Source organism: Mauremys mutica, chromosome 2 (assembly GCF_020497125.1).
Source record: "Mauremys mutica isolate MM-2020 ecotype Southern chromosome 2, ASM2049712v1, whole genome shotgun sequence".
NCBI classification, from domain to species: Eukaryota; Metazoa; Chordata; order Testudines; family Geoemydidae; genus Mauremys; species Mauremys mutica.
In genome coordinates this window covers 239,971,396-239,988,272 of record NC_059073.1, presented here as the reverse complement: position 1 = coordinate 239,988,272, position 16,877 = coordinate 239,971,396, and the positions used below count along the sequence as shown (strand labels likewise).

At 42.5% G+C, this 16,877-nt stretch overlaps 1 long non-coding RNA gene across 4 annotated transcripts in view; it reads left to right on the top strand.

The window, feature by feature from the left end:
• Positions 1 to 16,271, top strand: part of LOC123362766 — a 70,352-nt gene extending 54,081 nt beyond the window's left edge. For 3 of the 4 annotated variants that reach the window (XR_006576552.1, XR_006576553.1, XR_006576550.1), the window contains 3 exons: positions 12,501 to 12,636; positions 14,491 to 14,612; positions 14,903 to 15,260. This is a non-coding gene — a long non-coding RNA (uncharacterized LOC123362766). Of the gene's footprint in view, positions 1 to 12,500; positions 12,637 to 14,490; positions 14,613 to 14,902; positions 15,261 to 16,036 lie in introns of those variants that run through there. The other variant, XR_006576551.1, reaches the window with a different exon arrangement.
• Positions 16,272 to 16,877: the final 606 nt, after the last annotated feature.

Genomic DNA, 16,877 nt, shown 5'->3' with positions numbered 1-16,877 from the left:
TTCACTGGTGCTGGCAGATTAGATATGAAGTTAATAGGAAGACACAAGGGTTACTTTGTATGGAGGAATGTAATTAACAAATGAAGGAAACTTATTTCTTTACATTTAGGAGGAATACAGAATGCTACTTTAAAAAAATATAATCCTTAGATTCATGATCTTTAAAGTTTTGAAGATAGGAGGTTTTTTAGACATGATGCCTAATATAATTCTGACTCAGCTTGACAAACATAGCAGTGCTTCATTGTTCTTGAATACAAAAGGAATTACCTAGGTTATCTTTGTCTGCTCTGGTGCAGCTTTTGCATAGAAATCGAGATGCATCAGAAGCAATCTCTCTAATACAATTGGATTCTTTCTCTGACCTTGTATATTAATTAGATCTATATTGTAGTAACCAGTGTAAGATCATGTGTCGTAAACCAAAATGAATTCCTCCAGTTCTCTCTCAACTGAATTTTGGCTCCAGCTTTTAGCTCTGCTACTTTGGCCTGTCCTTGGTTATAGCTCATGAGGACTTCCATATAGGATTTTAAAAAAGCTCTGGGAAAATTACAGCTTTGTTTTATAGAATTTCCTTTTGAAAAGTTTCTTTCTAGTTGGTATCACCACACATGCATTTTCTCCTTATTTGCAGTTTCAGTGAATCAACTATTTTTGCACTAAGCTATGAAAAGGTGACTTATTGTGTCTACAAAAGCCATCTTTAATATTTGTAACTGAGTGCACAGAAGTTTGTATTTCAAGTATTTTTGCATTTAATTACACAATATTTTCACTACCTTAAGGATCAAATACAAAGAAAATGTGGACTGGTTAGAAAATAGGAAGCAAACCTTTGGTTTAAAACAAATCGTTTTATTTTGTGTGTTCATTTTAGATTTTGGTCTAAAGAACCTTCTCTCCAAAGCTCTGAGCTACCTTGACTTACACTTTAAAAGTGTAATCACCCAGGAATGCAAAACATAAAATCATACAAAGCCTCTCTGTGTCTTACTCTCCACCTTACTACAAATTGCCTAGTAATTAAAGAACTGTTTGGAGAAAAATAGAACTGGAAAATTTTGTAAGTGCGTTTAAGGATGTTGCTGGATAGATTTGACAGGCTTGTTCCTCACCTCCTGGAGGTACTCTACTGCTGTTGGGATTCAAGGCATAGTAGTTCAGTCAGATGGAATTATAACTGGAGATGGGCTAAATTCAAAGCTGCTTAAATGATCAGGCATCTGCCCTGTCAGATATCTTCTGCGCTCCTGTCTATATATCCTACACAGTCAGGCCTGTTTCTCATGCGCAACCAGTAAGTACAGGCCCAGGAGCACAGAAGATAAATATCTATATTTTTGGCGCATAGCTAACATGATTGTGATCAGTCAGGAGCTGGAAGTACTTGTTAGCCTTATTCACCTTTTGGCTTCTCCTTATCTCCCTCCACCCACTTGGTCCACTTTCATGGCACAGGCACAATTCTATTCCTCTATAAAAGTTCTGCTCTTATAGCATCTTTCATCTGAGGGTCTTGAAGCACTTGAGAACTATTGAATGAAGACAGTGTCTCCTCACCTCTGTGGGGTTTTCTCAATTTTACAGATGGGGAAACCGAGGCAAGGAGGCTATATGACTTGCCAATGGCATAAAACTTCATGGTAGTGCCAGGAGCAGAACCCATATTTCTTGACTCTGAATCCCATTCTCTAGCCACAAACTTCTGACACCACTGTGCTTTTAATGGGCTTTAAAAGCTCACTCTTGGCTATAGCTTTGGCAGTCTGTGTGCTGATTCCTGCAGGACAGGGAAATGTCAGTCAGATATAGAGAGACCTGTCAAAAGGATGTCTGTCATAATGGAGGGGCTGGACACTGGAGGGAATTGACTTGAATGTTACAGAGAGTCATGCTAGGTGCCTTAAGTTTCTAAACCCAGTCACTGCTCATGAGGTGGAACTCTCTAACCTGCTACTATTGCATATATGCAGCATTCAGGTCTGTGTGAGTTTGAAAAGGGAGCTCATACAAGCAGAGCCAGCCTTCCATCACAGCTTGTCAGCTGGACTTATCTAAATATCAAACAATGACTAGTATAGGTGCAGCAGCAATTACCTACCAGATATCAAATCCTTACAATGAACATGTACTTGTGCTGACTGCCCTGTCAGACTTGGGCTTTTAACCACTAATGCTGTAGTGTGTATATATATGGTGAAGTGGAGGGGGAGGTATTTTGCACCCTACCCCCCACCCCACAATCTAGGGAGGAGGGATAGCTCAGTGGTTTGAGCATTGGCTTGCTAAGCCAAGGGTTATGAGTTCAATCCTTGAGGGGGCCACTTAGGGATTTAGTGGGGGATTGGTCCTGCTTTGAGCAGGGAGTTGGATTAGATGATCTCCTGAGGTCCCTTCCAATCCTGATATTCTATGATTCTAAAGGATTTGTTTCTGAAGTAGCAGCTAACTAGAAATGTACTATACAAATGCTGCACCTATCCAGTTCTAAAATCAGAACATGTGAATAAGTTATATGGGAACTAGGCTGTGAATAAGGCACACATAGAGGGTTAGCCTGTTAGGAAGAGGAGACTTTTTTGAAAGTTACCAGACAATAGAATGCTATACATTGTCTGAGTAAAAATTTAAGGAAGGTTTAGATGACTATGGATGTTATATCCTTGGGGCAGCCGGTGTAGGAAGCAATCACTTGAGGCCAGAGAGCAGACAGCTAACCAAAACCTCCATTTTATTTACAGATATACAGAGAGCTCACTCAGCCGGTTGAAACCGGCTGAGCTATCCCTTAATAGTCTAACTCAGTTGCCATAGTAACAAAACCCATGACAACCAAATACACAACATATTCCTCCCCCCCTAATAAGAACATCCCCTAAATAAAACACACACTAAACTAGAGAAGGAGGGTAGACTGCCTCCATTCCCGGCTAAACCCTGGGGATTATTTTGCCCCATACCCGTGGGTTCGCCCTAACTAAAGATCCAGCCGATGAGGAGGCCTTCTGTCTCTAGGTGGATTACGGCGAACTTCTGGTGGTGTTGCACCCGAAAGTACTAGGGGCTCAAGGTCCGCAGCACGAATAGGTGAGGAGGTGGTATCAGCTCGTGCTGGGCAAAGGGGTATCTCAGCTGCCGGCAGTAATGGAGGAGAACAGTCAGGAACAGGTGACTCATGATTCGGTGTCTCACCAGGAGGGGTGAAGTCAGACCCCTCAACTGCAGATGGGTCCTGAAGACTGGCATGACCTGGCAACAGCTGATCTACATGTCGCCGCCAGGTAAGATTCTCTGCAGTCCGGACTGTATAGGAAACAGGTCCTGTTTGAGTGATGACTGTGGCCAGGACCCATTTAGCTCTGGAAGTATAATTCTGAGCCAAAACTGGCTGTCCTGGGCTAAAGGTTCGGTCTTTTGCTCTGGGTGCCCGTCTGATGAATTGATATTGCTGCTGACGTTGCACAGTTTGTCTGGGTTCAGCAAAGTCAACGTGAATACGTTGCCACGAGTTTTCAGGCCAGTCCCATGGGTGTAGGGGTGCCCACTGGGGTGCATTCCTCACACCCTGACATGACATACAAGCTTTTGCCTTCTCTTCAATAGCACTGTCCAATCTAGGCCACCAAAAATAGCTTCGTGCAATTTCCTTCATGCGCACTATTCCACAGTGACCGGAATGTAGCTGTTCTAACATCTGTGATCTCAGGGGTGGTGGAATAATGACACGCCTCCCCCACAACAAACAACCAGATTGGACCGATAACTCCGTCCGCCTGGACATGTAGGGAACAAGGTCGGGTGAGACCGGAGAGGTTTGTCGAGATTTTCCATGCATCACCAGGTCCATAACTTGGGGTAATACTGGGTCAACGCGGGTTGCCTTCTTTATCTGAGTAGCAGTGATGGGTGTATTCTCTACCTGTTCAAAGTAGAAGATTTCCTTTTGGGCACTATCTTGATGTTTGACCGGTAAAGGCAACCTTGAGAGGCCATTTGCATTGCCGTGCAGAGTGGATTTCCGATATTTGATTTCATATGTGTGTGCAGAAAGTATCAATGCCCAACGTTGCATACGACTAGCAGCTAATGGGGGAATGCCTGTGTAGGGTCCAAAAATTGATGTCAGAGGTCGATGCTCTGTAAGAAGAGTAAACTTTCGCCCAAACAGGTACTGATGAAACTTCCTAATTCCAAAAACAATTCCTAATGCCTCACGTTCGATTTGGGCGTAGTTAGTTTCTGCTTTGCTTAGAGTGCGTGAAGCAAAAGCAATAGGTCTTTCTTCTCCCGAAGGCATAATGTGTGACATGACCGCTCCCACTCCATAAGGGGAAGCATCGCAGGCCAATTGCAGGGGTAAGGATGGATCAAAGTGCGTTAGAACTTCAGAATTTAACAATGCATCCTTAGCATTGTTAAATGCAACATCACAGGCTTCAGTCCACTTCCAGGCCTTGTTCTGCCCAAGGAGCTCATGAAGTGGTTTTAGCAGTGTGGCTAACTGTGAGATGAACTTCCCGTAATAGTTCAGTAGTCCTAGAAATGAGCGCAGCTGGCTTACATTTCGAGGTGGGGGAGCCTCCACAATAGCTTTAACTTTTGCAGGGGCCTTATGAAGACCTGCAGAATCGATGATGTGTCCCAAATATTCAACAGAGGGCTTGAAGAATTCACACTTGTCTTTGCGAACTCGTAGGCCATACTCTTCCAGTCTTTGTAGGGTAGCCTCTAAATTCTTTAAGTGATCCTCCTTCATTTCTTCCAGTGACCAGGATATCATCCAGATAGCACTGAACTCCTGACAAGCCACACAAGATCTGGTCCATAGCCCTCTGGAACAGGGCGGGAGCCGATGTGATTCCGAAGGGTAGGCGACAGTATCGATAAAGCCCCTTATGAGTCACAATAGTCAACAGCTCTTGGGACTTTTCATCGACGTGCATCTGTAAATATGCTTGACTCAGATCAATCTTACTGAACTTTTGTCCCCCAGCCAGGCCTGCGAAGAGGTCATCGATGCGGGGAAGCGGGTATTGCTCTGCACACAACACTGGGTTGACGGTGACTTTAAAATCACCGCAAATCCGGAGAGAGCCATCTTTCTTCACTATTGGAATGATAGGAGTGGCCCATGAGCTATGGGTAACTGGTATTAGGACTCCATTGGTGACCAGGCGCTCCAGGTCTGCTTCAACTTTTGGCCTGATGGCATATGGCACAGTTCGGGCTTTCAGATATTTTGGTGGACTGCCAGGTTTAATGTTCAATGTCACAGTGATTCCCTTCATACTTCCCAAATCATCTCCAAAAACAGCAGCATGTTTCCTTAGTATAGGGGTTAGACTGGTTTCTTCTTCTTTAGTCATCCGGTGCACTTCTGCCCGGTTCAGCTGAATCTTCCCAAGCCAAGACCTACCCATTAAGGCTGGGTAGTCACCTCTCACCACAAACAGTGGCAATTTAGCTGCCTGTCCATTGAGCTCCACCTTAACATCAATAGTGCCCAACATGGGCACAGCTTCACCTGTATACGTCTTCAGAACAGTTTTTGTTGCCTTAAGCGGAAGATGCTGTAGCTTTTCCTTATACACAGTCTCAGGAACCAGCGAGACAGCTGCACTGGTGTCTAGTTCCATGCGTATAGGTTTGCCCTCCAATAAGGGGGTTACCCAGTATTCATGTGAGCCCGCTGCCAAAGACAAAACATGCAGTGGCACTTCCTCTTGTGAGGAGGTGTCACCTTGATCATCCTGGGTCTGCTCTAGGGTATGCAAGGTTCCTCTTTTTGTCGGCCAGACCACAGGCCTCTTTTTTTCTTTTGTTTACAGGCATACTCAATGTGTCCCTTTTTGCCACAGTGTTGACACACCAGGTCCTTACACCAGCATTCTGATGCCTGGTGACCCAGCTTACCACAGCGGTAACATTCTTGACTCTGCACCGTTTTGTGGGTCAGTTCTTGTGACACTTTTTGCACCCTAGGGGATACACCGATGTATTGTGCCTCCCTTGTAGCCAGTTCCATGGAGATAGCAATATCAACAGCCTTCTGTAATGTAAGCTGAGCCTCTGTCAGTAGGCGCTTCCGTATAGCTTTACTGCAGAGGCCACACACTAACCTGTCACGCAGGGCATCATTTAACATCTCTTTAAATTCACAGTGTTCTGCTAGCTTTTTTAAAATGGCTACAAATTGTACAACTGTTTCATCTTCCTTTTGGTCTCTTTTGTGGAACCTATATCTTTCAGCAATTACCAGTGGTTTTGGGGAGAAATGAGACCCCAGGATTTCCACAATGTCACTGTAAGATTTAGTCTCAGGCTTAACAGGGTGTAGTAAGCTGCGTAGCAGAGAGTAGGTTTTAGCCCCTACAACAGTTAAGAATATTGGCACCTTCTTCGCTTCTGTAATGTCATTTGCAATACCAAAAAGCTCAAAACGCTCAGTATACACATGCCACTGCTCTGTATTCTCATCAAAAGGCTCCAAGGGCCTGGTCAGAGTAGCCATGATTTTTAGTTTCACTTTCACAGTCAGTGCAAACAAGCAGCTTTTTTGTTTGTTTGTTCTTTACCTTAACTTCTACTTCCTTCTGTTACTGGAACAGCACCGGAGTCTCACTCTCGTCGCCAGTGTTATATCCTTGGGGCAGCCGGTGTAGGAAGCAATCACTTGAGGCCAGAGAGCAGACAGCTAACCAAAACCTCCATTTTATTTACAGATATACAGAGAGCTCACTCAGCCGGTTGAAACCGGCTGAGCTATCCCTTAATAGTCTAACTCAGTTGCCATAGTAACAAAACCCATGACAATCAAATACACAACAATGGACCCATCTAAGGAATTCCTTGTGAAATGCTACCTTAAAAAGTGACCTTTGAATTGAATTTTGTCATTTTTTAAATAGTGAGAGACTAGTATAACCTAATATTTATATAGAGCTTTGCATGTTCAAAACCCTGTCCAGATATTAGCTGATTAAGATTCACAAAACCTCTAATGCAGCCGGAGATGGGTAAGGGGTGCTATCCCCATTTTACAGTTAGGGAAAGTGAGGCAGAACAGTGAAGTGACTTGCCCCTGGCCATGCAGTGAGGCAATGACACTGCTAAAATAAGAGCTCAGGATTTCTCAACTCCCATCTTGGCTCATTCTGAAATCCCTTGGCGCCTTGGTTAGGCTGTATACAGTTCTTCAGTCATAGTTTAAAGCCAGAAGGGACCATTATGGTCATCCCGTTTGACCTCCTGCATAACACAGACCTAAGACCCTCTCCCGGTAATTTCTGCATTAAGCCCATGCCATTAAATTGTCATGCCGTGCAGTTGGGTTGTGTAACTTTTATTCTTGAGCTGTTTCACTCAGTTAATTCACATGATAAAGTCAGGGTACCAAACAACTTCTGGAACCTCCCCCTCCACCCCCCAAAACCCGATGATTTCTCTCTGCTGTGTGCTGTTTTGTCATATGCCATTGCTCATCTTCTTAATGCCAAATATATGATCCCTCTGTCACCTTCAGTGGTGGCTGCTAGATATCTGAACGTCTACTGTTGCAAGGAAGAGAGTTAACATTTGATTAAAATGATACCAGAAGTCTCTTCTTCTGTTTTTGCATATTAAAGCACTCCACCCTTCTATTTTCCGTGCACAATTTAAAAATTCACTCTCGTAGGATATCACCAAGATTAAGTTCTTTATAAACACCTGACTAGATAGTGTAAACCATGGAAATGAATAGGGTGTGTAGTACAGTAGCACTACACTAATATAAAAAGAAATTACATTTTAAAACCATTTTTCATTTTAGCTTCTGTGATTTTGAATATCTTTCAAACGTGAACATTTCTTATCTCAAAAGTGATGTGCTTTTCAACTTGCCAAACTGATTTTTATTCTTTCCTGTTTCTTAGTGGATTTTGTTCAAGCCATAGCTGAGGGCTCATTTCTTAAGTACTTTAACTTAAAAAGAAAGAGGTAGGAGAGAAGATGTGGTGGAATTGTTTCGAAGTACGATCAGTGATTTCATTACTTAAGTGGATGGCGCCATCTGCTGGTATAGTAGAGCCATGCAAACAATGAGAAGCAATGAGAAACTCAATGGAATCTGGCTAAAAACTGCCCGCATTTCTTTAACAGCTGAAAAACAACTGCTTGACCCATTGTTTTGTAAATGGGTCATAATGAGTTTCCTGGATAATAATTAAAATAAATCAGGTTTATGAAGGGAAAAGAAAATGTATTACAATAATTGATGAAGGGAATGATCAATTCATGGTTCCACTGATATGTAACTCCCATGTGAAGCTTTTTCTTCCTCCTCTCAGGGTACGTCTACACTACGGGATTATTCCGAATTTACATAAACCGGTTTAACAAAACAGATTGTATAAAATCGAGTGTGCGCGGCCACACTAAACACATTAAATCGGTGGTGTGCGTCCACGGTCCGAGGCTAGCGTCGATTTCTGGAGCATTGCACTGTGGGTAGCTATTCCGTAGCTATCCCATAGTTCCCGCAGCCTCCCCCGCCCCTTTGAATTTCTGGGTTGAGATCCCAGTGCCTGATGTGGCAAAAATCATTGTCGCGGGTGGTTCTGGGTAAATGTCGTCAGTCACTCCTTCCGCTGGGAAAGCAACGGCAGACAAGCATTTCATGCCCTTTTTCCCTGGATTGCCCTGGAAGATGCCATAGCATGGCAATCATGGAGCCTGTTTCGCCTTTTGTGACTGTCACCGTATGTGTACTAGATGCCGCTCACAGAGGCGATTCAGCAGCGCTACACAGCAGCATGCTTTTGCTTTTGCATGATAGCAGAGATGGTTATCAGCCATATTGTACCATCTACCATACCATAAATTGGTAATAAGATGATCGTGGCTACCAGTCCTTTTGCACTGTTCCATTTGCTGCTGTCATAAGTGCCCCTGGCTGCTCTTAGCCAGGGGCGCAAAAGCCAAAATTGGGAATGACTCCCTGAGTCAATCCCTCCTTTTTGGTATCTAAAAATAGAATCAGTCCTGCCTAGAATATGGGCAAGTGTACTAGAGAACCACTGTATCAGAGAACCAGAGAGCACAGCTGCTCTGTGTCAGATCCTGCAGAAATTATGAGCTGTATGCTATTCACAGGGGGTGCTCCTGCAACAACCCCACCTGTTGATTCAGTTCTTCCCTCAGCCTTCCTGGGCTACCGTAGCATTGTCCCCCCACTTGTGTGATGAAGTAATAAAGAATGCAGGAATAAGACACAGTGACTTGTTAGTGAGATATGAGTGGAAGGCAGCCTCCAGCTGCTATGATAGTCCAGACAGGACAGTAAGGAGTGTGTAGGAGAGGAGCCCAGCATCCCTCTGGTAGTTCAGGGGCAATTGAATCTTTTCTTTACACATGAAGGGTGGGGGCTGATGGAGCTCAGCCCCCTGTTGCTATGATGACGATGGTTATCAGCCATACTGTACCATCTACCAGGAAAAATTAGGACCAGGCGCCCTTGATCGACCTAACAGATGCTAGTCAGCATGGTTACCAGTCCTTTTGCACTGCCCCATGTGCCAATAGGCTGATGATGAGGACGGGTACCAGTCATTTTGTACCATCAGCCATCCATAGCGTGGGGGGAGCAAGGATGTTGGTGTTGAGTGCTGCACCATCGCGTCTATCTGCAGCATTCAGTAAAGATAGGGTGACATGTAAAAGAGCCAAGAGAGGATTGTTTTCCCTTTCACTTCTGTGGGTGGGTGGGGGGCTGCGTAAATTGCCGAGCTATGCCCTGACCCACTGCGGACACTGTTTTTGACCCTAGAAGCATTTGGAGCTCAGCCAAGAATGCAAATGCTTTTCAGAGACTGCAGGAACTGTGGGATAGCTTGAGTCCTCCAGTCCATGAGCGTCCATTTGATTCTTTGGCTTTCCATTACGCTTGTCACGCAGCAGTGCGCTGAGTCCCTGCTATGGCATCTGTCTGGAGATATTTAAAAAATGATTTTGAATTTCGTCTTCTGTAACAGAGTGCTGATAGAACAGATTTGCCTGCCCTTACAGCGATCACGTCCGCGTGGTCCATGCGGGAGCTCTTTCTTTATTTTGATTTTTAACTGCATCACCACCCGTGCTGATCGGAGCTCCATGCTGGGCAAACAGGAAATATTCAAAAGTTCGCAGGGCTTTTCCTGTCTACCTGGCCACTGCATCCGAGTTCAGATTGCTGTCCAGAGCGGTCAGTGGTGCACTGTGGGATACCGCCCGGAGGCCAATACCGTCGATCTGCGGCCACACTAACCCCAATCCGATATGGTAATACCGATATTAGCGCTACTCCTCTCGTTAGGGAGGAGTACAGAAACCGGTTTAAAGAGCCCTTTATACCGATATAAAGGGCCTCTTAGTGTGGACGGGTGTGGCGTTAAATCGGTTTTACGCTCCTAAAACCGGTTTAAACGCGTAGTGTAGACCAGGCTTCAGTTCTGAGTTGTCCCAGAAAGATAATGTCATCGAGGCCAATGTATGCCATTGCTCATTTTAGCATGGGAGTGAAATCCTGATCCCATTGAAATTAATAGGAGTTTTGCCATTGACATCAATGGGGCCAAGATTTCACCCTGGATTTTCAAAAACTCCTAATGGAGTTATGCACCCAACTCCCATTGACTTTCAATGGTATTTGAGTTCCCAATTTGCTATATATCACTTAGCCCTAGTACATTGTGAACTCTACTGTAATCCTAGTAAGAATGCACAGGTACGGCCGGGAACACCTAACATACAATACTTACCAATGTTAATCAACCTTGGGCTGGCTGGCTGCCCCCAGAAGACTAGGGAAGGAGCAGAATAGAATTAGGGGCTTCGATTACAAATTGTCCAAATAACGTGGGCTGTGCAAGTAGAGAGGCTGCTTGCACCCCTTGTGCCCGGCTCACAGCCTTTTGCACTTTAGGGCCAGTTACAGCTAAGTGAACTTCCCACTTCAGCAGCTCATTGGCCTAGATGGAAGACCTGTCTGAACGTATTCTCAGAGAGAAAGTACTGATAGAAAACAGCATGTATAAAGAGGGTATTGTTCTCCACCCTGCCCAGCAAACCATGCTGCCTGGTCTTTAACACCAAAGAAAGTGCTAAAAACAACCCCCAAGCCAAATTATCCCTCTCATCCACCTGCTGAGAAATCAACTGGAAAAAACGTGTAGAACTATACAGGAGATGCCTTTTTTTTTTAATGTACTGAGTCAGTAAGTAACACAGACTGTATTGTTAATTTGTAACATACACCTGCTATAGTGCTCTTAAAAATTTAGAAGGGTTGTCTCTTGAGAATTAGGTTTGCACAAGCAGTTATGTGAATAGTTTTACAATGTGTTTAAACTAAATGTACTGACATTATTATGTTTTGGTATTTGTTTTTCCTATTCTTTTACTGTAGAAGGTTGAAATCTAAACTCAAATGATTAGTGGTCTTGTAAGAAATCAGAGGTTTTGGTCTTATTTACAAAGACTGAAGTCAAATGTCTTTGGACTTTCAATCTGTGTAAAGTTAAACCGAGTGCAGTTTTAGTTTCTGAATCTGGTTTTTGTATATTTAGTTTTCAATTTAAATCAAGCTAGAGACATTCTTAACATAATGGAGTAAGTGGAAAGTTTCAGGAGTATCACTTTTCAAAGTCTTTAGAAAAAAGAAGACATAAATATGATCCTCAAAAATAAATAACAAATACCAAAAAATGATCTTGTTACTGTGACTGTTTATATAACATTAGAGAAGACCAGACTTACTTTTAGTGGTTACAAAACTTCTCTGGTGAAAGCCACAGAAATGAATGTTTGTGAAATCTTTTAATCACTGCTAAATAACATCTACTAAAGCTCTTATTAGTATATATCACAATGTGGTGTATTAGTCTTCCATGGAAAAGGGTCTATTTCCTCTGGTACCATTCAGATGTGAATATAACCAAAAGTGTTCTATTTCCACTTGACATCCTGAGTCCAATCTCTGAATGGTCTTTTCCTGCTGTTGTACTTCCTCAGCTCATTGCTAGAAGACCATCATAAATACCAGAGAACACATCGACCAGGTGCTATAACTGTATAAAACTGAGAATTGGATATGGGCTAAGGAGGATTTGGGGGATGGTGAATGAGGATCCATCAGACTCTGGGGGTGAAAACTGGAAGCACATGTCACTATTCTTCAAAATGCACAGCACGACTTGCATCTGTATTGTAGCTTCCAAAGGCCAATCCACTGAGCTATGGAACTGAAGATGCTAAACTATTAACACAATCATATTAACTTGTATGCTAATAATGTTATGGCCTGCCTCTCAGCTTTATCCATAGAAAGACAAGTATTTTAGAGTTACATGTGAATAATTAACAGATATTTCATTTCCATCTCTTTCTTCTGTGATCTTTAAACACTTGCACATTGATAGCTTCTCACTGAAATGATGATACTGTAATTCTGCATTTTTCTATATTGCTTTTCATCCCTAAAGGTCTGGCAAGTTGATATAGACAAACTATACACAAGGACTACTTTGCTTTGTCAGTGAAATGCATCTGCATCTGTGGGGAAACACATCAGTGGCTGAACAGCACCAAGCCGCACTACACAACATTTTGGGACAGCAAGTAAGTGAAGATAAATATTATATTTCATTGAAACCACTGTAGAGTACTACAGTGGTTGGTAGCTGACTATCCAAGTAGCAATTCAGTAAAGGCACAAAGATTAACCCCTCTGTCCTTACAGTATGTGCTGTATTGACCACAAGTGGATAGGAAGGTCCTGGCTTTGTCTTCTCTGAAAGATGGCACCTCGAACAGGACAGTGTTTCCTACCACCATGGCTGAGTATTGTTTGAGAGCTGGTTCTACAATTTGGCAGGCAGTACTCGCCATTCATACCCTACTTTGTGCTTCACCCAGAAAGGAATCTGTCACCTAGATAACAAATCAGGTCAATCATGCTTAGATTGTGGGAGGTGAGGCACTCAAAGCCCAGATGGAGTAGAAGCAGTCATTCAAAACTGCTCTCTCAAAATCTCTATATACTTCTACATAGGGATTTGTAACAGGGTGCTGGCTTAAGAGGCACTGAACCAGCCTCTGTTAGCTCAGAACCTGCTAGCATAGCTCCCATCAAGGGGAACTGGCTGGAGCTGGCAGGGTGTGGCTCATTAAAGGAGCCTGAGAGCAATCACCTGTGAGCCTGCTGAGAGGAAGGCCTATAAAGCTAGCAGGAAGGAAGTTGGGGGACAGGAAAGTGAGGACCTGTTGCTCCCAGCTGTGGTAAGAGCAAGCTGTTCCTTCAGGGGCTACCTGACTGGTATTGAACTGTATATAGCTGTATATACATGGTGGTGGGAAAATACTGGGAAATAAAAGGGCACTGGTGTGTGAAAGAGTGGTCTCCAGTGAATTTGTACTGCGAGCAACGAAGCGCTCGTCTACAGGATTAAAAAGATTTTAATAACTCTGAACATATAGATGCATTTTAAAAGGTATTTAAAACACCTCCTTAGTTAGATAACTAGACTACGGAGCACAATGCCGAGACAGATTATACACTGAACAGGATGAGAATACTTCCTAAAACATTTATGGCCTTATTTCTTCAGAGATGATGAACACTCACAGTGCCCACTGCTGGCAGTGGTAACAGCAGGTGCACATCATCTCTTGGCATCAGGCCATTAATAACATTGTAATTGGGTAAAATGTGTATTAAAACAACACAGTGCAGGATCAGCTTTCAGAACAACTGCATACTAACTTGCAGGGTTTTTCCATCCATTCATCAGTGAAAGTGTCTACTTGCCTTAGGGGTCTGAATGACAACCAGAAAATCTCTGATTCATCTCAATAAAGTAGCTGAATGAAAACTAAATATCATATGCTTTGCCGCCCCCCTGAGGGGGGGCCATTCACCATTGTGGAAACTCCACTTCTGGCATTACAAGATGATTCACAACAGATGTGCACTTTAAAAAAAAAAAAGTGCTCCAGGTGATGCTAGAATGATTAAAATACAAGTTTTGCTAGTTCTGAGCTGGACTTGCGTACTCTAGTTCGACCCCCGCCCTTAGTGTAGACCAGGCCTAAGTTTGTATAAATCAGAGAATTAAATGCAGTAAGGTGATAATTAAACCCCTTTCTTTTGGGGTATATGTTGTCTGTACACAATTCCATATATTTCCAGTTTAAAAGTGAACGACTACCTTTTTCACAAGAGTGTTTGTGGGTATTGCCTAAGGTGTATCCGGCAGCCATCCTCCATGTGGAATGTGTGCAGGATTGGGCCGAATATATGAGTAGCCTGAATAGATTACAAATGGTTTTAACTGTGAACCTATCAGGGTTGGGTAAAGGTTCTAGTATGTCATCCAAGTAGTGTGCTGTTTCTTCACAAGCTATTTAACGCTTTAGTGACTCTTGCAGGAGGCAGAAAACAACACCGTCTTGTGGTATTATTTGCATTTCTAGGTGGTGGAACTATTGAGTGAATAACAGAATTTGTGGTGTTTCTACTCCATATGTGACTTATTGAGACAACAAAAGTATAGAAAAAACGAAGGCAAGCACCAATATATCTGGGAGTTTGGCAGGTTGGTGTTCCTGTTGAGCAAATATGGAATTTCAATATTTATATCTTTACAAATCCTTAAAGAATACTGATGTGGTCCATGAGATAAGAACTTGATAGATACAGCTCCTCTAGTTGGCAGTGTTGCATTGTTAATACTTTAAAGATTGATGTTTTTGTTTCAACTTCTCAGGACAAAAACTTTAAACAAAAAACTACATGTAAATATTCACAAAGCTAAGGAAAAATGTTAAAAATGCATTTAAATAATGATTTTAGGGGGGTTTTGTCTTCATTTTTTTGTGCATACAGTAATTTGAGGCAGGACAGGAGCAGAAACTCAGACCAGATTTTAGGGAAGAGAGCCAGGAAATTCAGCATGTATTTGAAAGAGCCTGAGAGCTCAGAAATATTCAGTGAAACTTTCTGACTGCCACAAGAAATGAAAAGCGGCTGCATTCCCCTACGGTCAAAGTGTCCTATTAAAGACTTCACAAGCAAGATTGCTCTCCAGAAACAGATTGGAATACTTTTCTGCAGCTGTGAAAGTGAGTCAACCAGGCATCTGTTGAAAGAGATGTCTGTTGCTGCAGTATTTTTATGATGATTTTCTGCAGTGACATCACTCTCTGCTTTAAAATGTAATACTATATAAATAAAAAACACCATAAAGGGGAAGTATTTGGGTCTTGAGTACAGGCATTCCTTTACCTATTATAACTAAGGGTCCATCCTAGGGCTTAACTCCCATGAGGCATTGACTCAGGAGGACATGAGAACTCAGTATGACTTAGCATTGGGCTCCCTTTTAGCCCACTATTCTTCTACCAAACCTTCTTAAGGCTTGATCCTGCAAGCTGCTGAGAACGTATTTACCTTTAAGCACCCCCACTGATGTCAATAAGACAATTAATGTGCTTAAAGTGTGCTGGGTCAGGGTCAGATGGTGCAGGATCAAATGCTTAGTAAGCAGTTACGAATGCAGCACTCATGCTATGAGCTGAAGCTGCCTTTTCTGTCCCTGTGGTGTTTGGCTGTTAGGAAGATGTTCTTAATGAGCACCCCTCATCAATCTAAAAAACCCAGGAGCTTCATTAAGGTCTAGATTCCAGCTCTGATTTAGAATTACCTCCCTAATTCAACAATATGATAACTTCAGTGTGATACAGCCTTGAGGTCGCTGCATGGGCCTTGTTTCTGATATACAAAAATTAGAGTAAGTTTGAGTTCTTTCTGTACAATTCCATGAAGTAATCATTCATCATCAATCAGTTATGATATCACAAAGCATTTTTAACTCAAGCAGGGAAGGACAAAATATCAATGAATTTCGACTCTCTTCATGAAGAGCCTGTTTTCACACAGTTATTCTCTATAATGTAGACTAAATGAAATTCAGAAAGCAATCTAGAAGAAAATGTTTCAAAACAGATTTTTTCTCCAAAGGTCTTAGAGGAGTCATGGTCTCTCTAATTATATGTTATGTGTCAGAAGCAAAACAGAGATATTAGTGTCTAAGTGAAGACAACATCACACTAAATGTAGGACACTTTAAAGATGGGAATATCCAGGAAAGTGGACACATTCACTGGCATCAATTTATTCTTGCGATCTTCAAAATTCCGTGAAACAGGAAGATCAGACTCCGGCATCTATTGCTTAAAACCTCACCTCTATAGTTGCACTGAATCTAAGGTAGGAATAGAAAGTAATTTTTTTCTGCTTTTTTATACTGAAAGCCAACATGCCTGACACAGAACCAGTTTTAATTTTGGACTGGCTTCTATCTGGCTACAACATTTAAAAAAAATTAAGCCAAGGACTAATAAGAGGTAGATAATAACCTAACCCAATGCTCAGCATTACCATAGGTGAGGCCTGGGGTCAGCCTGGGATGCACAAAGATGATCCATCAGCTATTGCACTGAAATCACTTGGACTTTCCTATTTCATTTCTAAATTACCTCCACAAATTGGGTGCTGCCTCAATACAGATGTTAGTAGTAACTTACGGCCTCAAAAACACAGGAGGAAGCTCTCTTTTTGAGCTTAAATGGGCTGAGGTGATTTGAATAAGAGCATTGTAGATCAGCATTAGCAGGAAGAGTGCTGTATAGTCAGTGAGGCTGGGCTTCCAAATTTAATTAGCCAGGATGTGGTTATTTCATGTGCAACTGCTTCACAAGTTGTCATTATAAATACACATAATTTTGCAAGTGGTCTGAATATGTGAAAAACACAGTGAAACTAGATGCTTTTGGCACCTATGCTGCAATACTCTGATACT